Here is a 20934-nt window from a genome sequence, read left to right as displayed (position 1 = left end):
CCCCTCCTTTCTTCCTCCCCTTTCACCCCTTCTTCCCAGTTCCCTCTCACCCCATCCCCTTTTAACCCTGCCATTGTGCCATACAGCCGTGGGACCAAGCACACTTATTTATAATGCTAGAATTGTCCTTCCATAACTCTGCATTCTGGCTGCTGACAAATGGACGACATGGGGGACTCAAAGCTCGTGGAAGAACCACTGCAAGAGAAACAGATTTGCCTCCATCTCTGCAGTGATTCCTGTGTGTCATATTCCTACTGCCTCTTGGTGATTTTATTCAGCTTAAGGGAGATATTTTATAGCAACGGTTAATGCAGGTTTTATCCAGCCCAATCAGTTTGAAAATTCTCTCCAACACTTGCTATTTCTCAATCTTCAATGCTGAGCTGTAACAAATGATTAGGTTATGGTACTAGTCATGAAGAAGTGCTGTAGAAAGGATGCATAACTAGTATTATCTTTCTGTGACACTGAGCTACAGGAATCTGTCTATTGCCAGATGCCTTAATCCTGTAATGGGTGGCCGCAAACAAATCACCTCCATGTCACCCTGTTATTTTGCCACCACCACATTAAAGCGTTCCTCTCCAGCCTCACCCATGGTACTGAAGTGGTAAAGAAAGACAGATGCCTATCTAGTACGTTCATTTTAACTTGGTAGAGATTTTTGTCTTTTACGGTTTATTTCATGGGACAGTAAAACACGATACTAAGACCCTACATCCATCCCACAGCACTTCTTCATGACTAGCACCATAATCTAGCAGTACTCTCTAGTTACAGTTCAGCATTCAAGGTGGAGAGAGAGCAAATTTATACCAAGTTAAAGTGAACAGAGTATAGTTCCATTAATATATCCCAGGCAGGAAAAAAAAATTATTTGAGGGTAGCAAAAGGAGAGACTGGTTATTGTAGTGAAGTCTTTAGCCATTATTTAGATTATTATTTAGAGACGCCGTAAATCCTTGTTATAAGTCAATTATTTTTACTTCTTTTTATTAACAGTAAATGATGAAACTACTGTATGTGTAAATTCCAGTACTGCTGTTTAACCATGTGCAGAAATTCACCAACACTTCTTTACCGTTTGTGAGGATGGGAAGTGTTACGTGTGTGTGTGTGTGTGTGTGTGTGTGTGTGTGTGTGTGTGTGTGTGTGTGCATGTGTGTGTGTGTGTGTGTGTGTGTGTGTGTGTGTGTGTGTGTAAAATCTCTAAGCGGGATAGAATCATCAGGAAAAGGCAGGAATTAAATGAAAAAGAAAAAATCCCAGTTTTTGCAAAGGGTTAACTTCTATATATGCTCAAAATACTGAAAAAAAAAAGAAAAAAAGAAAGAAAAAAAAAGCAAGCCAATGTTAGCTATGCCTTCCAGTAGATTAGAGGTAGAGGTAGAGTATGTGGTAGATGAAGCCATTTTTGTGAATATCAGATCTCGCTTCCAAAGACTTGTTACGTAATGAGAGTGTGTGTGTGTGTGTGTGTATGAGTTGTGTGTGTATGTTAGTGCTTTACATGATGATGGTGATGATGATAATGGTGATGATGATGATGATGATGATAATATGTGTGTGGTTTCTGAGTAATTGATGATGATGATGATGATGATGATGATATGTATGGATTTTGGTAACTGATGATGATGATGATGATAATAATGATGATGATAATGTATATGGATTGTCATAGGATCATTTTGTCGTTACCGAGAACTGTTTGGAAGGAAAGAAGTTATACGCACCTACTGAGATGGTCTTTATTGGAGAAACATGCAGCACTTTTCAGCCAACCCTGCACTGTAACGCAGGAAACCATTTACTCCGCTGGGTGGTAACCATATCGCCAGCGAGATGCCTGGTGGTGTAGTGGATTAAGGTGCTCCAGTCAGATGTGTCCCAAAACATAGTGGGTATCAGTGCCCAAGTAGTGACATGTAAGAGTGTGGCAGTATAGGATATAAAAATCAGTATGTGGGTATAGTTTCCTTAATACTGTGATTCTTGCCTTCATGTCTTTCACTATTAGTTGCACATACTTGCTGGTTGAGGAAACTCCCTAACACCTCTTCCTAAGTGGTTTGTTTTCCTTATTATACGCTACTGTCATCTTTTGTGTTACATAATCATTCAGATATTGCCGTACTTTGCTGTATGTAACTTAGGTACAAAATTATATTAACCAGTTGCATTGAAAAATAAATCACTAAGAAAGGGGTGTTAGGGAGCCTCCTTGACTGGAAAGAAAACGGGCATTGTACTGTTGTTTTAAACCCCTTCACTCCGAGGATATTATACCTGTACTTATTATTATTATTATTATTACAGTATTGGTATGTGAAGCTACAGAATTGTGGTGAATGTTTTTGGCGTATCCTATAGAGCCAGGATTCCGGGGGCTTGAATGATGAGTGAATGGAAGCGTGGCCTATTGGATTGGGCAATTTTGGGGTGACTGGACATTGCTACTCCTCACCCTGCCCTTGGCTGGGAAAGGAGGTCCGGATGATGATGATGATGATTGTTATTATTTATTATTATTATTATTATTATTATTTTACAGGATTGTTATTATTATTTTCACTCTCATCTTAAATGTCAGGACCAACTTGCCTAGCCCCGGGCTCCTACGCTCCTCATGGGGCAACGTAGGATTGGATGATGGATGAATGGATGGATGGTTATTATTATTATTATTATTATTATTATTATTATTATTATTATTATTACAGTATTCTTATTATTTTTACTCTAACTTGGCCTAAATTTTCCATCTCCCCATCTTGCATGCTGAGTTATAATGAGAGAGTAACACTGATAAGCAAGCAGTGTCCAGCCGTAGTACTGTCTTTTTCTGTCACTAAGCTGTGTGAAAGAAGCTGCAAAAGGATGAAAAACTGGGCCAAGTTAAGGTGAAAAGGTTATAGTTGTGTTATTGCTGCTGCCTTGTTTGTGATGATGATGATAATGATGATGATAATGATGATGATGATGAGGAGGAGGAGGGGGATGATGACAATGATGATGGTGATGATGATGATGATGATGATATGGAGGAGGAGGAGGTGGATAGTGATGATGATAATAATAATAATAATAATAATAATAATGAGAGTACAAAATGAGTTAATGGAGGTCAGTGTATTATCCAACCCTTCCAGTTTGAAAAGCCTTGAGCCAAGTAAATCGTCTTTCGGCAGCGAGAATGAAATACAAATGAAATCCTCGGCCTACAAGGGGGTTACATCCACTTAGGGAAGGTAGAATCTCTCACAAATGAAGTACGGTTGAAGTGCAGTAATTCCTCGTCTAACGCTTTCACTTAACCTGTTTTTCACGCTAACATAGGAACAGTTGTATACGTTTTTCACCTTGTTAACATAGGAACATTTTAACATAGCACTGGAGGAACTGTATTGATAAAGTTAGAAATGGTATCCGCAAACACACTCACTCAACACATGTTTCACATTCTTAACACAGGAACATTTTCTTGAATTTGGCTCTCTTTTGTATTTTTTGTTTTTTCTTGGAAGGAACTGTTTTGTGGGCTCAGTCTTTGGTTCCTTCTTCCTCACATAAATAAATAAATAAAACAGCAGTGGAGCAGCTGTAGTGATGGGTTTAAACTGATCCCCCAACTCTTCCTACACCTCATCTCCATCCCTAAGCTTCAAAAAATCACACGAGGTGGCAAGAACAGAAACGGAACTGAAACAGAATATGCGTTAATAACATCAAGACATTACAGTAACCTTGTATGTGTGGGACTCGATATTATAACAACCTTTCGTTATATATATAATATTTTTTTTTAACAAGATGAACAGAGGAAGGGAAGAAAAAAAATCCATAGTTCAGATTACAGTTGTCCTCCACTCATGAAAATCTAAAAAATATATTATGTCAGCAAAGTGTAATGATTTCCACTGTGGTTGTTGTCAGGAAGAGATATACAGTCAGCCAAAAAAGTATTACACACTTGGGATCAATGTCTATCTATCCATCTATCTATAATCAGACACCATAATCCCTTAAGGGGTGCCCATTTGTCTTTAAGTTAGTGGTTTTACAGGGAGGGGCACTAACCCTCCACCAACCCACTTGTTGACACGTAGGGAGCACGTATGGGTTAGTAGTATGGTTACCACCCAGCGTTGTAAATGTCAGTGGATGTGAAAATAAGTGAGTTTTGCAGACACACATCAATCTGTTAACATATTATCTCAAAAAATATACCATCCAATATGTAATGATTTCCGCAATTTTGAGTCTAATATTTACCAAGGACAATATTTGCACTTATCACAGGGTGCCCAAAATATCACAATGCTCTGTCCATGTTTCAGAATGACGTGCGGCGAGGTGGCCCGTACTTTTTTGGTTGACTGTACAGTGTTACATGAGGAATTACTGTATGATATTTTGTATAATCCCGTGTACAGGCATTACTAGTACAAAAAACTTGGTGTACACTCTCTCTCTCTCTCTGTCTCTCTGTGGTAGCACTGATATAACCAGGCGGCTCCACTGCCTGGTTTTACACACGTGCCTCAACTCCCTCCCTATCCCCCAAAAGGATGATGGTGGACTGCAGGAGGAGGGCAACTTCAGCCTGCAGTCCACTGGGTTCACGTTTCAGATGAACTTGGGGCAACAAGAATGTGATGATGCATTTGTAATTTTTGTATTTTTTTTTTTTTTTAATTCTTGGTACTTTCACATTTATTAAACTTCTGAAAGGGCAGTATGGAGGAAGTTTGTTTATGGCCAGATGGATAGATAGATATGTAGATAGATAGATAGATAGACAGACAGACAGACAGATAGATAGATAGGGTTGACAGACAGAAGGGCCGTATGGACAGAAGGGGTTAGTGAAGGCTGACTAGTTTGAAAAGGCTAACCCAAATTTTGAGTGAGAATATCTGGAGATTACAAAAATACAATAATCTCCCTATCTATTGTCAGACATCTCAGTCCCTTAAGGGTGGCCACAAACAAATCACCTCCATGTCACCCTGTACCCCGCCATTTCACTGCCCTCCCCTCAGCTGACACTCCCCTTTCTCATATACCTCTCCACTCCATCCCATCCTTAGCCTCCCCTCCCTCTTCCGTACCTTCACCTCACTCACATACACTTTCCTTGTTGGTCTTTCGCTCTCCTTCCTCTCCACATGGCCAAACCACCTCATTGTGTTTCTCTTAACGCTTCCTATCACATCCACATCCACACCACAACGCTCCTTCACTTCTTCATTTGTCAGCCTGTCTCTCCATGTGACTCCACAGGCTCCTCTCAGATAACTCATTTCCACTGCTCTCACTCTTGACTTGTGTCCCTCCAACAAGGTCAAAGCTTCACTTGCATACATTAGAGTTGGTATCACAATACTGTCATGCAGCAACTTTTGTACTTCACTGCTTTCAGAGAACCAGATGGATGGATGGATGGATGGATGGTTGGTTGGTTGGTTGGATGGATGGATGGATGGATGGATGGATGGATGGTTGGTTGGATGAATGGATGGAAAAGTCTTGAAATATTTGCTCTTTCTGTTACTGTATAATTTTTGACAGAACAGGATTTTTAAACTCTTGAATCCATTTTTTTTTTTTCCTTGTTTTCATATTCCTGTAACACGAGGATTATTTTATACACTTAGGCTGTTTTCTTGTCATGTAAGGAAGTTCATAGCATCTCATCCTTAGCTATTTATTTTTGGATATGGCTGGTTAATATCCTTTTTTATGTTATTTATGCAGAGTATGGTGATATTACGATGATTTAAGTAACTGAATATGACAGTAGGGTGTAATAAGCAAAATAAATCACTTAGAATGAGATATTAGGGAGCTAAAGATTAGGGAGAATTAAGAAGCTCCCTAACACCTTCTCCTGAGTGATGTGCTTTGTTTAATACACATTACTGCCCTCTTCTTTGTTACATAAATTCTTGCACTGTGATCACTGATAGTTTAACTCTCTCTCTCTCTCTCTCCGAAGGGGTTTGAGACAGCCTTATTAACCCCTTCAATATTAGTGCTCTGTCCTTAGCCAAATAACTAACAGAACAGAAATACAAAATAATGACACTGGAATGAAGATCTTGGCACTTCATCCCATCCCTGTATAAATCAAGTGCTTTACTGAACTGAAGGTAATGGTTGTGAGAGTGTACACATTTTGAGAGAATTCCTGTTTAATTTATCCATGTACTCCGATGATGGATTGTATTTTATTTTTGTGGCTGCCAGATCTCTCGCTCCCTCCCCCCCCCTCTCTCTCTCTCTTTTTAGTGAAGTTGGATACATTTACTCCCCTATACAGCTGTCTGTCTGTCTATACCCAGGCATCTTAATCCTATAAGGGGTGGCCACAAACAAATCGCCTCCCTGTTGCCTTGTCCCTTGCCATTTCACTGCCCTTCCCCCAGCTTATACCCCCCTCTCTCATATACCTCTCTGCTCCAGCACTCCATCTTCCCCCCCCCCTCCACCTCACACACACACACACCTAGTTGGTCTATCACTCCATCCCTTCCACACACCCCTGTCTCATATACCTCTCAACTCCATCCTCAGTCTCCCTTTCCCTCTCCCCCTCCACCTCACTCACACTCCTAGTTAGTCTCTCTCCATCCTCTCCATTTACTCCTTCAGTCCTCAAATCCAACGTTAAATATTTCCTTCATTTTCTCCTTCAATTCTCAAACCCTCGTCTGGTGGCGCCATGAATGAAATATAAAAATACATCATTGGATTTTAATGGTGGTATTCTGGTTGGTATTCTTATCAGTTGAGGAAGTTCCCTAACACCTCTTCCTTAGTGATTTATTCTGGCTATAGCTGGCTAATATCTTTTTGTATGTTATCCATGCAGAGTGTGGTGATATGGGAAGGATTTATGTAACACGAGAGGACAGTAAGGTATATTAAATCACTTAGGAAAATGTTTTATGGAGCTTCCTTAACTGACAAGAATACAAACTTATGTCTTCACAGGTGTCTTTGCAGCACCTTTTCATAAGTGATTTATTTTGCATATCACACCTCACCAATCTCCTCTGTGTTGTTTACATTGTTTTTATATCAACTTAGTGGCATACAGGAGGATGCTAAGGTGCAAGCTGCGGAATAAATCACTGAGTAAAAGGTGCTACCCATCCTACAATACCACTCAGAATGCAGCAGCCTTAAGAGGTTGGGAAAAATGTCCTTTGTATAGATGTAGAGCCATGTTTGTAAAGCCTAGTAAGTTTTCTACATGCAGATCTCTATAATTTACTCTGCCATATTTTTACATGTTAACACAGCCGGGTTCTGTGATACGAGCATCTGCTCTATGAGAAACTGATGATACGAGAATGGGTAATTTACATCCGGATTCGGTGATGCCGGCACGATCAGTTAAACCCAACCCTATTTTTCCCACAAGTTACGTTCTACGTTATACAGGTTTTCACAATCGTATTTTTCACTCCATTACAGTATATGAGTTTTTGCAATCCTTTTTTTCTACTCCTTATGAGTTTTAGCGATCCTGTTTTTCACTCCCTTTTATGTGTTTTTGCAGTCTGTTTTTCCACTTCATTATGAGTTTTTGGAATCGTATTTTTCACTATATAATACGAGTTTTTGCTGTCCGTTTTTCCATTCCATTATGATTTTTTTTTCTGTCCTCTTTTTCACTCTTATATGAGTTTTTGCGGTCAATTTTCCACTCCATTATGAGTCGTTGCGATCCTGTTTTTCACCCCATTATGTGAGTTTTTGCAGTCCTGTTATTCATTCCATTACCCAAGATTTCAAGTCCAATTTTTCACACCACACTCTAAACAGTCCCCCATTAACACATCCCCCTCATATAATAGGACCAGCCTGTAATTGTGATATATTTGGTAGACGTAGAGGTGAAAGGAAACATATGTACACCCACTAAACTACTCAGCACTCTTGTGATGTGATACAGTATGACACACAGATCAGGGACTTTGAATTACCCGCCTTAAACCAAATGGACATGGTTTCACGTTTCGAATCACTTTACTTTACGAATCATTTCAAAACTCATCACATCCTGGGGTACTGAATATTTTTTTTTAGTGTACAAGCAACTTTTTACATGCCTGAAGCTTAGGAGGGTTTATAAAGATGGCTCTTTGTGACCTATGTGATATGATGTTTATAAGAGTAGGCGATGTTGATAGACTGTAAGACCTTTTCTGTTGTAAAAAACTAAATAAAAATACATAAAAACTTTTCAGTGTAAAATACATTGGAAAAGAACACAAGAAGCAATTATGATCTTTCTTTTGCCTTTATTAATGTACAGTATTTGTGGTAGGTGGTGGTGACCATCATCCACTCACTTGATGATGTAGTGCTGCCTACTGCTTCCTTAGCTTTTATCATTCTTTTTCTGTGCCTGTCCTCCTCTCTTCCTATTTCTCCCATCTTTCCTGTCACTTCTTATTGCTTTTCTTTCCTTTACAGGTGGCTTTACATTGAGTGACAAGCCAAATGGTTTCCTGTAAGCCAAGAAACCATTTACAACGCTGGGTGGTAACCATATAACCAAACCATACGTGCTCCCTACGTGTCAACAAGTGGGTTGGTGGAGGGTTAGTGCCCCTCCCTGTAAAACAACTAACTCAAAGTCAAATGGCCACCCCTTACGGGATTATGGTGTCTAGCAATAGACAGATCGATAGATATACCTTCACTGTGGACGTGGATGTGACAGAAAGTGTTAGAAGTATGCTGAGGTGGTTTAGGCATGTGGAGAGGATGGAGAGTGAGACATTAACCAGGAGAGTGTGTGTGTAAGGTGGAGGGGGTGAGAGGGAGGGGAAGACCAAAGATGAGATGGAGTAGAGAGGAATATGAGAGGGAGGGCAGCGAAATGGGAGGGAACTTGGCAATGTGGAGATTTGTCTGTGGCCGTCCCTTATGGAAAAGCATCTAGCTATAGGCAGACTGATGAGATAGACTTTCATTGTTTTTCCATAGGATTACTCTTGTATGTCAATAAGTGATAAATCTGCTTCCTTGTTGCCCTTAATAGTTCCTCCTTTAGACCCCTGAGTGTGACTGCCAGGGCTTGGGTGGAAATACTGGGTAATGGGCTATGGTTCCAAGTCTAGAGGTGACTGGAGGTTTTCCTATCATGTAAACTGCTAATTAGATCTCCTGTCCTTAAATACAATGATCCCTTGGTTACAGCGGTTTTCATATCACTGCAAGAATAGAATCTGCTCTCCTGCCATTATAGTGCATTTTTCAGCTTAAAAACATCATTACTGTGCACCTGAGCTGGTTTCTATCAACAATGATGGTGCAGTGTCTGTGGTTTCTGATGGCTCTGAGGGATTCAAAGATGAGGTCCTGCTCAAGGAAATAATCCTCTGGGGGAGACCATTAACTCTCCACCCCCAAGCCTCAGAACCCTCTACTCAAGCCCATCTCTGGTCTCTCTATGGTACATGTTTCTTCCTTTTTGTGCCTTTTTCATCATCTTCTGTTAACCTGACCATGCCTGTGTGTTTCTGGTACTTACCATAACAGTATGTAAGTATTTAGTGGGTAGAAATTGTCATAAAAGGGAAAATTTGGGCTTACACTTAGGGTGCCTGGTGTCAATAAGGATAAATCCCAGAGGTTTTATGTATTCATTATTGCACAATTCCATTGTCACACTCCATGCTCGGTATCAATTATATATAATACCCAAGAGATCGGTGTACAGTATTCTGAACTATGGTGGCTTACCCTTGGGCCCCTACGCTTTGAAGGGGGCAATAGGTGTATGGCTGTGAGTTCACTCGTACTGTACATGGTGAGATCAAGGGCAAGGGTGGGCCTTTGTGCTGTGTGCTCATGTGTGATAGTCCCATTGCCCTCATACAATTTTTTGGTGCCTGGTGTTCTAGAGAGTTAACCAGTTTTAACCATATGGGTCTACTTCAGTGAGGTGGCTGGGGTTACTTGCTCTTGTGTTGCTGTTGAAGTTCCTCTCACCCTAACCATATACTCATGTGATGCAGCTCAAGTCCCTCTCACCCTAAACATATAGATTCACCCTAGCCCTGCACCCCTACATTTCTAATGGGGCAATAAAGGACTGGATAATAGACAGATAAGATGCTGTACCCTGACTTAAGTAAACTGTTATTAAAAGATTGTTTAGAATGGCAGAAGTAAGAGTGATTTCTAAAGGTACCATAGCGAGGAAGTTATAAAGCCTGTGCTAAGACTCTACGCTTGATTTTCTATCCTTATAACCATCTGACAGCGTTGGCCCAAAGTCATAAGCAAAAGAATGAACCACCTCAGTTTGGGTGTCACTAGAGCAGGTAAATTTTTAAGACGAGGTTCATGGGAGAGAATATAAACAGTTAACTTTCTTTAATAACAAATAAAGAAAATTTACCTCATTTCCAATACTTAGAAATGAAAACTTATAACCCAAAACCCACTTAATGTACAAAAGCCATTAAAATATTATACAAAAATATTACAAGCATGGCTTTCACTTAAAGAAAAAAAAGGATAAGGAAATTGGAACTGCAGTATGAATTCTGGTACACTGTAATTCTGAGCTTATAAAGTTTACATAAAATTACCACCCACAGCCGGCCAAAAGGAGGCAAGTACTGAGTAATTGCAGCTACAGTAATTGTCTCCAACCGTTATACATTACCTGTAAAAGTTATCCACAGCAACACACTTCTCAGGTATCTATCAAACCTCTACTGGTAGACAAAAAGATACAGAAACACCAGGCTGGAGATGGATTACACAGGTGGAGTGACCTAACCCTGGCAGATCAGAGTCAACTGCAGGTCCTAAGGTTTTCCCAGCCTAGGTAAACTTGGACTGGGTATTCATAAAAGTTCAGATGCTATAGAATCAGTCTCCATGGAGTCAAGGTCTCAGCCAATGCCTCTGTGCGCTGATAATTCGTGAAGCCTCGAGGCAGCAGACGGTGAAGAGAGGGACGAAAATATAGTTCCTGGGGTTCAAATTTCAGCGTTGTTCTGATCAGGGTTTTAAGAACAGCCATTCACGAATCATCCAGGCCAGAACGCAACACCTGCACAAGAAGAAAACTGAATAAACAAAAGCAAACTAAAGGCAGTGTATCTGAAATGAAAGAAAATACAGTATGACCACAAAATTTGGCCTGCAGTATAAGATGATTACAGGCTTTCAAGCATTCCAACTTTTCCTAGTTTTTCCTACTTTTTTGACCCTGTTCCTACTATTCCTATTATGAAGCACATGATTGGCCCATAGATCTTTTCCATGTGATGTCACGAGTCATGTGACTTCTGTTTACGACGCTACATTGAACGGCAAATTATCGGAAGTCTAGAGACGGAGAATTGCAGATTCCACAATGGTATTCCACTGTTGTGCCTTCGGCTGTAAGACAAGGCAGAAAACTGGAAGTGGGGTACACTTCTACTGGTTTCCAGCAAATGAGGAAAGGCGACAGAAGTGGACAGGCACCGTGAAGAGGGAGCATTGGCAGCCAACGGCCTACACCCGGCTGTAACATGCATTTCATATCAGGTGAGCCGATGATTTGTGAACAGTTACGGGCATATTTACCATTCTTTGCAGCTGCAGGTGTCATGGGATATCCTAATTATGTTAATGTCACAGAGCACAAGACCCACATGGCCAGGTGTGTGTGGGAAAAGAGGGGGAGAGTCCATGTCACAGGCCTTGTTCTGGTATTATTCCAGAGTTTGACCCACATGAAATCGAGCATAATCTATATTCTCCATAGCAGTGATGATCAAGAATGTTAGATGCATAAGTAAAACCAATTCAAATACAGGTTAGGTCATACTGAAGGTTAGGTTAGGTTAGGTAAGATTAAGTTAAAACTTAAATATTTATTTTTTCAAGTGTGATTCATTTGAAACTGACATTTGTGTCCTGGTGGATTACTTTAATAGTAATGCAGTACAGAACACTAATGAACACCACTGTAAAACTGTAACATAGCTACCACTGTGAGTCTGTAGGCTAACCTATGTTTCTATGTATAATTTTCAGTTTTATTGTTCCACTAAAAGCCAAACTGCCAATACATATGCCAGTTAAACATACATTTGTCACTGAGCACCGCACAAAAATACTTTAATCACAACTGAGAGGATAAATACTTCACTGTACTTATATCAACAGTCCTTTATATTCATCTTTTACTAGGTATGTACTGTGACTATCTTGTTAATGTAAAATGTAATAACATTAAAATAATATTGTTGAAGTCTTTAAGTTTAGTTGCAATGTAAAAGTTAACTTGACAGTTTTGACATATACCGTCAATTATGCATTTTATGTTAAACTATTTTAAACATATATATAGGCTGTGTGTATGTATCTAGGCCCATAATTACTGAAATTTCCAAAAGGAGTAAATTTTTGGCAAATTTCCTGAATTACATCTAACTCACACTGAAGTTTAAAATTTTCATTTTCAGTGTTTTATAGTGTGATTAATTTGAATCTAATATTAATTTCTGTTGGAAATTCCATTTTTATTTACACCAAACCAAGCTAATCCAACCAACCAAACCTACCCTAGGACCTAACTTGAAGATTAAGAAGAGGTAATAACTGCAGTAGGCCAGCAGGCCCATGCTAGGCAGCTCCCACAAAAGTGTGACTTATCTACCCTGCCTAAGATAGCCCATGCCAGGCAGCTCTCACAGGAGTGACCACAAGAATGACACATTTAATATGCAACCTATACTTGCCATATGTTTAGGTAGCCTATGCCTGAAATTTTCTAGAAAGGGGGCAGCAACTACGTCACTGGGTAACCTATTCATCAATTACTCAATTCACACACAGTGTATACAATCCCTACCCCCCCTGGCCCCACATAAAAAATTTACTGATTATGAAGACAATTTACATGTACTGTGTGTCAACTGCAGCCAGCTATCTTACACATATACAATGTGCCATGTCTGTTTACCTTGAGGGATGCCCCAGTTAACGTTGACAGGGTGTTTACCAAATAGTGACAGAGGAATCCATGTCTGAGATGGTTTCTGCCCCAATCCTTGAAACTGGTGAACTCCCTTGATACTGTGTAAGGATCCAGCCCCAAACACTTTATCTTGTTACTGTACATATCTTGGCGGTGTTGATCCAGATTTCTGTAAGCTGATGATAACCAAACATTCAGAATTACTGACAACCTAGAGGACTGCCAACACCTGCAGAAGGACCTAACCAATTTGCATCAATGGACTGAGGAATGGCTAGTAAGCTTCCATCCAGATTAGTGCAAGTCAATGTGAATTGGTGACACGAATACTGAGGATTACACATACAGGACTGAAAATGTATTAAGGAGAACTACTGTACAGTGGAGAAAGATATGAGTAGTAATTGACAATAAGCTGAAATTTTCAGACCATAGAACAGAGAAAATCAATACAGCCAATAAGATTATGGGTCTCTTACGATGATCCTTTTCAGCTTTGGATCCCGTAAACTTTAGAAATTTATATATGGCACTGGTAAGACCACATCTAGAATATGCAAATCAGGTCTGGAATCCATATCTTATGAAAGACACAGAATCGACAGAAAGAGTACAGGGAAGAGCAAGACGGCTAATACCAGGATTTAAGGATCAGCCTTATGAGGAAAGATTAAGGACACTTGAACTGCCAACTTTGGCTTACAGAAGAGCAAGAGGTGATTTAACTGAGGCTTTTAAGATCATTAAGGGTATATAGGATGAGGAGAGTAGTAGAGGCCTCTTTACCATGAAAAGGTATAGAACAACTACAAGAGGACGAGTGGAGGGCAGACAAGAGAGGTAGGACAAACCTCAGGATGAATTCTTTTCCTCCGCGAGTAACAAATAACTGGAATAATTTACCATCATGGGTCATCAGTGCTATATCAGGAAACCAATTTGAAAGAAGGCTCGACAAGTTCTGGCAGGGTCAAGAATTTATATACATTTATAAGGCACGTATAGCCACCTCACACATCCACCATGGTTTAAGAGGCTCTTGAGCTGGAGTAACAGCATCAGTAGAGCCTTCTTCCAGAAATCTACTTTGAGTTATATATCTGAGTTTCATCTCTAGCAGCCCTGTCTGGAGGGCCACTACTACGGCCAGGAGCCGAGGTGTCTGCCGTCCGTCCACTAGCGAGTTGTAAACAAAACCACGTGATTTCTGTGACGTCACTGGAAAAGGTCTATAGCCCGTATTCTCGTCGGTTATGGAGACTCCATAACACCTTTTCGTAAACGATTTATTTTGCTTATTACACCTGGCTATCATCTGTAAATTCTACTTATATCACCACACTCATGTTACGTACAAAACGGTATAAGCCAGTCGTATAAAAAGTACGAGGTGTTGGTAAGAAAGGGATTACGAGAGGAAGGAATGGAGGTAAGGAGAGGTAGGACGGAGGATCCAAGGAAAGAAGGGAAGGAGGAATGGTAGGGGAGGAGGGAGGAAAGGGAGGGGTGGAGAGAAAGACATGGAGGATATACGCCACAAATTCTCCACCTGAGGCGTCGAAGTTCTTTCTCGGCTGGATCGGTTGGCGACGTCCGTGTTTACAATACAGTATTTATTTAAGTCATTTCTGCAGTAAAGTTTCTTTCCTAGGCATCTATATATAACTAAGATAAATAGGTAAAAACAATTAGAGGTAATTTATTAGTGCGAATAACGGTGAGAAGTTTAAAATTCGCCTGAAATTCGGTCGTACTGAAGTTTTTGGCAAGACTCTGGGGGAGCTGTGTTTAGCAGTGTTAGTATTGCCAACTTAGCCCTTTTTTCCCGCTGGATTTTGCGTTACAGCAGTTTTCACCGGACGGAAGAATATTTTAACTAGGTGATTTTCGTCCTTTTGCAGCTTATTTTCTGAAGCTTAGTGGCAATGCAAGACAACACTACGGCTTATAATTCTTTCCTTTGAACTGCTTCGTGAATAGCACCATATTTTACTGTCAATTCCTTGTTATGGCTCAGCACTCCAGATGGAGAGAGGACAACTTGACGCGTAAGTGAACCGAATAAATATTTGTATTTTTACTTTATTGAAGAAGGGTATGGTGATATTAGAATGATATAAGTAACATAAGAGGACGAAAGTATCATAACTAAAATCAGTCACTCAGGAAAAGGTGTTAGGGAACTTCTTTATCTTTTTGTATGTTATTTATGCAGAGGATGACAATATTGCAAGGATTAATGTAGTAACAAAAGAGAGGACAGTAAGGTGTAAAAAGCAAAATAAATCACTTAGCAAAAGGCGTCAGGGCCTATGACTCGAATAGATTAATCTGGCGTTAGCTTAAAATACAGATAAACGTTCAGTCTGCTGGTGTGGGCGTGGAGTGGCTGTGGCAGTAGGAAGTGAATGAATGAATCTGGATAGACATTGGTAACGCTGACAGCCGTCCCTTCAACACACGAAAAAACACCCAGCAGAGAGAGAGAGAGAGAGAGAGAGAGAGAGAGAGAGACTTAAATACCCACTAAACCACCAGGTGCCATGGATTGATTATAGGCTATGGTTACCACTCAGCGTACCAAATGGATTCCTGGTGTACACGAAACCATTTGGGTTGTCACTCATTGTAGTCACCCGTAGACAGATGGAAAAAGGAAAGAATAAAGGAAAGAACGACACAGGAGGGAAGGAAAGAAGGAAGAGGGGGAATGGCAGCCACACGAGTGGCATAACATCGAGTGAGTGGATGGCGAGCGTCCGCCACCTACCACAGATAATACAAGCAAAAAATCGTACTCGGTGGCTTTGGCGATTTCGTAACTCAACACCTCTTCTGCAGCGATTTATTTATCACATTAGCCTTCGCCTCACCATTCTCTTGTCTTATATACGTGGAAACTATGTCGATATTTACAGCATGCGCTGGAATGCTGAAGTGAAATAAGCAGAATAAATCGCTGAAAAATAATGTGCTCTGAAGGTTCCTATGACCCAAAGTTAGCGTATATGTGACTGGCTTGGCAACCCTGTTTTCTCCCTTCGGCGTCACTCGTCAGTGCGCGTCTGACGTCAAGAGTGAGAGGACTTTACCCGCGTCTTTTCTGTGTCAATTCTGTGATCTCAAAAAATCAACTTTTTTTTTTTCAAAGTTTGCACACGACATCGAGTGACATTAACGGAGAAAGAAACACCAAAGGCCAAATAATTTTCCCCCGCGTTTGGAATACGTATTTCAAAGTGAGTACAAAGTTATATATTAAAAAAATGTTTCGCCTCTGGGCGTGCACTGCTTTAGCCCGGGGTCAGACTACGCGAAAGTTATTATTATTATTATTATTATTATTATTTTATTATTTGGTTTTCATTCGTTCGTCACCCATATAGGCTACTTGATTCTGTGATACTAGTCACCATAGCAACGAATTATTGTCGGGAATATTTTTGTTTTCGTATTTTTGACTGGTTCTCTTGATTTTAGGGATAATTCTCTCTCTCTCTCTCTCTCTCTCTCTCTCTCTCTCTCTCTCTCTCTCTCTCTCTATAGCTTTCTCCAGCCTCAAAAACGTCAATAATTTTTTTTAACGAGTCTCGTAACGGTTATACTACACAAAAATTCGAAGTAAATGTGTGAATATGTTACAGTATATTTGTGTATATATTATATTTGTGGGTATATTTTGGTGTATGTGTGGGTATATTTTGGTATATTTGTGGGTATATTTTGGTGTATTTGTGGGTATATTCTGGTATATTTGTGGGTATATTCATTGCAAGTTTACTCGCCCTTGTAGCATATTCGTATCTTTAAAAACTCAGTATATTATAAGCTGGTTTGTATGAATTTTACCTGACAAAGATCATTAACCCTTTTTCAGCTTAATTCATGGCCTGGTGTAATTAGACTGGAGGGCGATTTTGACTAGTAACCAAGGAGACGCATTCGTACCCTCATGCCAGTGGTCAAATGAAAAAAGTGGGTGTAATAAGCAGTCAGAATTTTTGGAGAAAATCTCTCTCTCTCTCTCTCTCTCTCTCTCTCTCTCTCTCTCTCTCTCTCTCTCTCTCTCTCTCTTTCTATGAAGTATTCAGTCGCTACTACGTATATATATAATTTTATTCCAGTTTTCATATCAGGCTTCTGGTCTTGTTATCTTAGTCGTATGCAAGAATAAATCGGTAAGGAAGAGGTGTTAAGGATAATACGGGTACATATATTCCCTGTGTTTCTACAGGAGGGGTTGCCATATAGCGCAATACGTCTATAATATTATCCCAGTTTTCATACCAGTTTATTGGTCCTGTTATCTGCGTCATTATGTGTTTAGCTGCCTCTGATCCCTTGGCAAATTACAGACTGTGCGTGTTGTCCGGACCGGCTTTGTGCTGATGTTTAGGTTGATGTTAAATGGACCTGTTTGTTTGTTTGTTTGTTTATTGTATTGATTGATTGACCTGTGTTCACTGTGCATAATTAGATGAAGTGTTGATAGCCTCTCTCTCTCTCACACACACACACACACACACACACACACACACACACACACGTCCTTGCCCTTTATACAACCCACCTTCACACTTCCCCATAATAAGGATATGAGGATGCTGCAGAGTGCCGACTTCACGTGGTGGCACTGATACAACTGGGTGGTGGAGCTGCCTGGTTATACACACATGCCTCAACTCCCTCCCTATCCCCTGAAAGGACGATGGTGGACTGCAGGAGGAGGGCAATTTCAGCCTGCAGTCCACTGGTTTCACAGTTTGATAAATATGGGGCTACTACTAGGGTACTACTACTACTACTACTAACACCACAAACAATACTACTACTACAACTACTACATAACCACAAACTACTATTACTGCTACCACCACCACCACCACCATCACTACTACTACTACAGGGGTAACGCATCAATGTGTACATGAGCGCCTATGAATGGCAGAATATAACAGCGGTCGGCATGCAGACACCTGGCTTCAATACACATCCTTAAACATTCTCCTTTTTCGGATTTCTGAAAGAACTGGGGAAGTGACCCACCCCTACCCAATCCTTCACGCATGGGGATAAATGTAGAAGACTTGCGCTGTTCTCTATCTACCCAGGCTCGAACTCAGGTCAATTCAAACAGCAGACCATCTCCCTAACCACTGGGCCACCGCGTCCCTTTAAATTTAGCAGAGGGAGTGTCTTTTTAAATCCCAGCTCAAGCCTTTTAAATTTCGCGGCCAAGATATAATTTCGTCTCTGTATCTCCGGTTTCTATAATGTTTCGTCTCCTGCGCAGTTTGATGAAGGTGAGAATGGTATTGAAAGTGATAGGATTTTGGTTTTTATTGAAGGGAGGTGACCGAGGTGGGAGGAGAGGAAGAGCAAAAAAAGGAGGTACATATGGAAGAGAATGGGGGAGGGAGGGGAGTAGAGGGGAGGGTGGAGAGGAGAGAGAGAGAGAGAGAGAGAGAGAGAGATGAAATTAACAATGCGGAAGAATGGAGAGAAGACGGGGGAAGGGAGAGGAGGAGGGGAGAAGAAGGAGAGAAGAGGTGGACGCTGGGGTAGGAAAGTAGGTAGGGAAGGAGAGAAAAGAAGGAGGGAAGGAAAAGAGGAGGAAAGAGAATGACGTACTAAAGAAGAGGGATAAGAGAAGAGAGGAGAGAATGAAGGACAGAAAGAGAGGAAGAAGAGAAGAGAGGAGGGGAGAAGGAAAAAGAGAAGAGAGGAGAGAAAGAAAAAGAGTGGAGGAAAGAAGGAGGATGAGAAGAGAGGAGGAGAGGAGAGAGGAAGAAAGAAGGAAGTAGAGTAAGAGATATGGTGAAAATGTTATTAAAAGTGATTAGGACATGTATTGAAGGAAGGGGGAGGGGAGGGGAGAGGGAGAGGGAGGGAGAAGAGTTGGGTAGGGGAGGGGAGGGGAGGGGAAGGAGTGGGGAGAGAGAGGGAGGGAGAGAGGGAAGGGATAGGGAGAGGGAGAGACTGAGGTAGAGAGGAGAGGAGGGGAATGGAAGAGGAAGGAAAGAAAGAATTGGGGAAGGAGTAAGAGAGAGAGAGAGGTATGAAGGGAAGGAGAGAGAGATGGGGAGGGAAAAAAGAGGGAAGTGGAGGAAAAGAAGAGGGAAGCAGAGAGGAGGAAAGAGAGAAGGGGAGGAGAAAGAAGTGGGTAAGGGGAGGAAGGCAGGACTACTAGAAGAGAGAGAGAGAGGGGGGGGGGAGGTGCGTAACCACCATGTACTCCACCCAGCATCTCCACCTGCCTCTCTCTCTCTCTCTCTCTCTCTCTCTCTCTCTCTCTCTCTCTCTCTCTCGTACTTGTTTGCTTGTTGTTGTTGTTATTATTGTTGTTGTTCTCGTTCAGTCTTTGTTCATGAGGGATAGACAGACAGACATAGACAGAAAAATAGATAGACAGACATGTATTGCCTTCAGAGATAGATAGATAGATAGAGAGAGAGAGAGAGAGAGAGAGAGAGGGTCAACCGAGCAATTTTCTTAGACTTAACTACCAGTGATTACGAGAGAGAGAGAGAGAGAGAGAGATTAACCTCAGCGTGCCTCCCTTTCCTCATTTGTTTCCTCATTCTGTTATTTTCATGCTGCATATTTTCCTCCTCCTTCCTTCCCTCCTTCTCTCCATGTTTTTCTCTCCCTCTTGACTTTCACTTTCTTCCTCTTCCTCCTCCTCTGTTTCTTCTTCCTCCTCCTCCTCCTCCTCCTCCTCTTCTTCTTATCATTATCAGCAGCAGAATCAGCCATTATTATTATTATTATTATTATCAGCAGCAGCAGCAGCAGCATCATTATTATTATTATTATTATTATTATTATTATTATTATTATCATCATCATCATCATCATCATCATCATCATCATTATTATTATTATTATTATTATCATCATCATTATTTATGCACTCCACCATCCTCCTTTCGTGGGAGAGGGAAGGGGCTGAGGGATATTAGTAGTACTATGGTAGTGCAAGTAGTAGTATAGCAGTGGTTGTAGTAGTAATATCTTATAGTAGTAGTAGTAGTAGTAACCCCAGGCACATGTGAACGTAAACCCAGTGGACTGCAGGCTGAAGTTGCCCTCCTCCTGCAGTCCACCATCGTCCTTTCGGGGGATAGGGAGTGTGTTGAGGCACGTGTGTATAACCAGGCAGTGGAGCCGCCTAGTTATATCAGTGACACCACGTGAAGGCGGCACTCTAGAACTGCACGTATGTATGGTAATCAAAGGTGGTTGGATTCAAAGCCCCTAACACCTTTTCCTAAGCGATTTATCTAACTTATTTCACCCTACTGTCCTGTTCTTTGTTATATCAGTGCCACCACGTGAAGGCGGCACTCTAGAGCTGCACGTATGTATGGTAATCAAAGTTGGTTGGATTCAAAGCCCCTAACACCTTTTCCTAAGCGACTTATTTTGCTTATTACACCCAACTACCCTGTTCTGTGTTATATCAGTGCCACCACGTGAAGGTGGCACTCTCCTCCTCCACTATTTAAGGCGGATCCACGCACATCATTGGAATTATTATGGAATTTTTTGTATGCCTTTTCCCCAAAATTGACGTCATAGATTTGTAAATAAAAGAGAAAGAATTATTATGGAAACTGATTAAACTAAAGTACACACACACACACACACACACACACACACACACACACACACACACACACACACATGAAGACAGATAGCTGAGAGAGAGAGAGAGAGAGAGAGAGAGAGAGAATCAGTTTCAGGAAGAGTGGAGCAAAGGAAAGGTGGAATGGAGGAGAGAAGAGGGAGGGAGGGAGGGAGGGAAGGGAGCAAAAACCAGTTCCAGTGTAGCTGACCTTGTGGGAGGGAGGGAGGGAGGTGGGGAGGGAGGGAGGTAGGTAGGTGGGGAGGGAGGGAGGGATATAAGGAGGTAGATAGTG

At 41.1% G+C, this 20934-nt stretch overlaps 1 long non-coding RNA gene across 1 annotated transcript; it reads right to left on the bottom strand.

The window, feature by feature from the left end:
* Nucleotides 1-8319: 8319 nt before the first annotated feature.
* LOC145418283 (uncharacterized) lies at nucleotides 8320-14318 on the bottom strand. The gene is made up of 3 exons (XR_013900673.1): nucleotides 14022-14318; nucleotides 12998-13188; nucleotides 8320-11092 (listed from the first exon to the last, which is right to left on the bottom strand). It is a non-coding gene; the product is annotated as an uncharacterized LOC145418283 (long non-coding RNA).
* Nucleotides 14319-20934: the final 6616 nt, after the last annotated feature.

This window comes from Coenobita brevimanus, chromosome 113, assembly GCF_032717465.1.
Source record: "Coenobita brevimanus isolate Jiangsu-jjx chromosome 113, ASM3271746v2, whole genome shotgun sequence".
NCBI classification, from domain to species: domain Eukaryota; kingdom Metazoa; phylum Arthropoda; class Malacostraca; order Decapoda; family Coenobitidae; genus Coenobita; species Coenobita brevimanus.
The sequence above is the reverse complement of the archived record's forward strand: the minus strand, read 5'-3'. Positions and strand labels throughout refer to the sequence as shown.